This window comes from Cryptomeria japonica, unplaced genomic scaffold (genome assembly GCF_030272615.1).
Source record: "Cryptomeria japonica unplaced genomic scaffold, Sugi_1.0 HiC_scaffold_196, whole genome shotgun sequence".
NCBI lineage: Eukaryota > Viridiplantae > Streptophyta > Pinopsida > Cupressales > Cupressaceae > Cryptomeria > Cryptomeria japonica.
In genome coordinates this window covers 39345-44087 of record NW_026729018.1, presented here as the reverse complement: position 1 = coordinate 44087, position 4743 = coordinate 39345, and the positions used below count along the sequence as shown (strand labels likewise).

General features: G+C 63.2%; 1 non-coding gene across 1 annotated transcript; it reads right to left on the bottom strand.

Annotated features, from left to right (window-relative positions):
• Positions 1-2526: 2526 nt before the first annotated feature.
• On the bottom strand, positions 2527-2645 carry LOC131868129 (5S ribosomal RNA). The gene has a single exon (XR_009366621.1). It is a non-coding gene; the product is annotated as a 5S ribosomal RNA (ribosomal RNA).
• Between the last annotated feature and the right edge of the window lie 2098 nt (positions 2646-4743).

The following is a 4743-nucleotide window of genomic DNA, read 5'->3' as shown; positions in this document are numbered from 1 at the left end:
CCGAAGCGGGGTTACTGGAGCGCCCCCTCTTTTTTTGTCAGAGCGTTTGGTGGGGTTTCTCGCATTGGCTCTTCCCAGGCCCGGTTGTTGGGTGCGCTCCCACCCTGGCGCGCGCGAAGTTGGAAGTTGGGTTAATTGCCCGGGCGCGCACCTTCGCCAGGGTGGGCACCTTGGTGCGCACACCTTGGCTGGGCTGCGCACCAGGGCGGGCTCAAGATGGCACCAGCATTCCCTTTTTCTCACTATCTTTCAAAACGGAAATTTTAAAATCTCGTTTTTTTTTTGCCTTTTATGGAAATTAGTGAAGGCATCGCATCAAAGGTGCGCACCTCGCTGCCCACCTTGGTGTGCTCCGAGGTGCCCACCACGGTGCGCAACGCCGGTGCGAACCCGGGAGCGCCCCGATGTGTGCTCCAAGGTGCGGCGTGCACGAAGTCGGACCCCGGTTTGCCCCGGGTGCGCACCTCGCGTGCACCTTGGTGCGCACACCTTGGCTGGGTTGCGCGGCCTGGTGGGCACCATGGTGCGCACCAAGGAGCGCTCCGAAGTGTGCTCCAAGGTGCGGCGTGCACGAAGTCGGAGCCCGGTTTGCCCCGGGTACGCACCTCGCGTGCACCTTCGCCGGGGTGGGCACCTCGGCTGGGTTGCGCGCCCTGGTGCGCACCAAGGAGCGCTCCGAAGTGTGCTCCAAGGTGCGGCGTGCACGAAGTCGGAGCCCGGTTTGCCCCGGGTGCGCACCTTCGCCGCGGTGCGCACCATGGCGTGCACGAAGTCGGAGCCCGGTTTGCCCCGGGTGCGCACCTCGCGTGCACCTTCGGCGGGGTTGCGCGCCCTGGTGGGCACCATGGTGCGCACCAAGGAGCGCTCCGAAGTGTGCTCCAAGGTGCGGCGTGCACGAAGTCGGAGCCCGGTTTGCCCCGGGTGCGCACCTCGCGTGCACCTTCGGCGGGGTTGCGCGCCCTGGTGGGCACCATGGTGCGCACCAAGGAGCGCTCCGAAGTGTGCTCCAAGGTGCGGCGTGCACGAAGTCGGAGCCCGGTTTGCCCCGGGTGCGCACCTCGCGTGCACCTTCGCCGCGGTGGGCACCATGGCGTGCACGAAGTCGGAGCCCGGTTTGCCCCGGGTGCGCACCTCGCGTGCACCTTCGCCGGGGTGGGCACCTCGGCTGGGTTGCGCGCCCTGGTGCGCACCAAGGAGCGCTCCGAAGTGTGCTCCAAGGTGCGGCGTGCACGAAGTCGGAGCCCGGTTTGCCCCGGGTGCGCACCTCGCGTGCACCTTCGCCAGGGTGGGCACCTCGGTGCGCACACCTTCTCAATGTTTTCTTGCCTTTTCTGGAAATTGGTGAAGGCAGCGCATCAAAGGTGCGCACCTCGGTGTGCTCCGAGGTGCGAACCCGAGAGCGCTCCGAGGTGCCCACGAAGTCGAAAGTCGGGTTAATTGCATTGTTTTCCCCGGGTGCGCTCCGAGGTGCGCAACATCGGCGCGCACCAAGGAGGGCTCCGAAGTGTGCTCCAAGGTGCGCACGATGGCGTGCACCTCTGGTGCGCACGATTCGGAGCTCGGTTTGACCGGGGTGCGCACACCTTGGCTGGGTTGCGCACCTTTTGTGCGCTCCAAGGTGCGCACGAAGTCGGAGCTCGGTTTGCCCCGGGTGCGCACCTTCGCCAGGGTGCGCACCTTGATGCGCACGCCTTGGCTGGGCTGCGCACCTTGGTGGGCGCCATGGTGCGCACCTTTCGTGCGCTCCAAGGTGCGCACGAAGTCGGAGCTCGGTTTGCCCCGGGTGCGCACCTTGGTGGGCGCCATGGTGCACTCCGAGGTGCCCAAGATTGGTGCGCACCAAGGAGCGCTCCGAAGTGCGCTCCAAGGTGCGCGCGAAGTCGAAAGTTGGGTTAATTGTCCGGTTTGCCTCGGGTGCGCACCTTGCGTGCACCTTCGCCAGGGTGGGCGCCTTGGTGCGCACACCTTGGCTGGGCTGCGCACACCTTGGCACCCGCGTTTCCTTCATTTTAAATTTTTTTTTTTTACAATCTCTCAAGTGGGAAATTCTATAATCTCAACTTTTTTTGCCTTTTCAGGAAACTTTTGAATGGAGCGCATCATTGGTGCGCTCCGAAGTGTGCTCCAAAGCTCTCTCCAGCTGCGTGCACCTGCCCCGGCCGCGCACCCGGCCCCGCCCAGCTTCGCTCACCTGTCCCGGGCGTCTGGTGCGGAACCTTAGAGTAAGAAACATCACCGTGCACCTTGGCCAACGTGCGCGACTCGACCGAGCGCGCACTGGCCGAGGTGCACACCGATTTCACCTGGGTGCGCGCGCAGCACCTCGGGCGCACCGGGGTGCGCGCACAACGCCCGGGTTGCACCGTGGCCTGTGTGCTCGGGGCGCCTCGGGTGCGCGCTCGGTGTCGCCCCCGCGCGCGCGGTAGTGCGGGCAGCGCACCCCGGCCCGGCCCGGCCCCGACGAGAACGCAAACGGGCAAAAGGTTTATTCAAATAGCATTGCGACGCCCGGCGAAAAACTAAAAAAGGGTGCAACACCGGGACTTCCCGGGAGGTCACCCATCCCAGTACTACTCCGGCCCAAGCGCGCTTAACTGCGGAGTTCTGATGGGATCCGGTGCACTAACGCTGGTATGATCGCACCCGGTATGAGCTTGTCGCAGTGTGTACTTAGCAAACCGCGACCCACGTGCGAATCCACCCCGGCCACCCACCCCCGTCGAGGTGCACACCCTCCCTCGCGAAGTGCGCCCCGTTCGCCAAGTGTGAGCCCTGCCCGGGTGCGCGCACCTTGCTAGGGCGTCGGGTGTGCACCCGGCCCGGCCTACGTGCGTGCACCTGGAGGGGGCGTCGTGTGCGTGCAGTGTCCCGTCTGCAACGCGGTGCCCACACACCACCTCGGGCGCAACGACCTGCGCTCACATGTGGGCCGAGTGCACCTTGGTGCATGTTCGGGGCGCCTCGGGTGCACGCTCGATCTTGCCCCGGTGCACCAAGGCGCTCGGTTTGCCCCGGGTGCGCACTTGGTGCAAGGTGGGCACCCAAAATAGGGATCAAGCACCAAAACACAAGTTTCGGGATGCAAAATGGGACCCAAGGACCACAAATGCGTTCCAAGACCCATGATGGGTCCACGAGAACAAAAATGTGTTCCGAGACTTAATAAACAAATATTGGGTTTTAGGAGAAGAAACATGCTCTGATGCCCAAAACGAGAATCGACCCCGAAAAGGCCACAGGCCAAAAGTGGGATGCGAGACAAAAAAAAATGGGACCCGAGGACCAAAATTGGGTTCCCAGGTCGAAGACAGGGCAACCGGACAAGAAACGACCTCTAAGGCTCGAAATGAGTCCCGACGACTAAAACTTGACAAGAAGCACCCATCAGGCACCCAACTCGACACCCATGGGATGCCGACCCACCCGGGCTTCCACCTAGCACACCTTGGCACCCACCCACCCTCGCACCCAACCTCGCACCCAACTTAGCACCTTTGAACCCACATTGGCACTCACCCTGACCCTGGCACCTTGGAACCCACATTGGCACTCACCTTGACCCTGGCACCCACCTTTGCACTCACCTTGGGACCCACCCTGGCTCCCACCTCGGCACCCACCCAGACACCCACCTTGGTTCCTTGGCACCCACCTTGGATCCTTGGCACCCACCCCGACACCCACCTTGGCACGCAACTTGGCTACTTGCCACCCACCTTGGCTCCTTGACGCCCACCCCGACAACCACCCCGTGACCTACCCTGGCTAGGGTTGGTGCACACCCACCCTGGTGCCCACCTTGGCACCCACCCTATGACCCACCTTGGCACGCACCTTAGTACCCACCCCGTTACCCACCCTAGGACCCACCCCGTGACCCACCTTGGCCAGGGTGGGTGCCTTGGTGCGCACAACTTGCCTGGGCTGCACACCAGGGCGGGCTCAAGATGGCACCCGCGTTCCGTTTTTTTCACTATCTTTCAAAACGGAAATTTTAAAATCTCATTTTTTTCTTTTTTTTGCCTTTTCTGGAAATTAGTGAAGGCAGCGCATCAAAGGTGCGCAATGCTGGTGCGAACCCGGGAGCGCTCCGATGTGTGCTCCAAGGTGCGGCGTGCACGAAGTCCGAGCCCGGTTTGCCCCGGGTGCGCACCTCGCGTGCACCTTCGCCGGGGTGAGCACCTTGGCTGGGTTGCGCGCCCTGGTGCGTACCAAGGAGCGCTCTGAAGTGTGCTCCAAGGTGCGGCGTGCACGAAGTCGGAGCCCGGTTTGCCCCGGGTGTGCACCTCGGGTGCGCACCTCGCGTGCACCTTCGCTGCGGTGGGCACCTTGGCTGGGTTGCGCGCCTTGGTGGGCACCATGCAGTGCACGAAGTCGGAGCCCGGTTTGCCCCGGGCGCGCACCTCCGCCAGGGTGGGCACCTTGGTGCGCACAACTTGCCTGGGCTGCGCATCAGGAAGGGCTCAAGATGGCACCCGCGTTCCGTTTTTTTCACTATCTTTCAGAACGGAAATTTTAAAATATCGTTTTTTTTTGCCTTTTCTGGAAATTAGTGAAGGCAGCGCATCAAAGGTGCGCAACGCTGGTGCGAACCTGGGAGCGCTCCGATGTGTGCTCCAAGGTGCGGCGTGCACGAAGTCGGAGCCCGGTTTGCCTCGGGTGCGCCCTGGTGGGCACCATGGTGCGCACCAAGGAGCGCTCCGAAGTGTGCTCCAAGGTGCGGCCTGCACGAAGTCGGAGCCC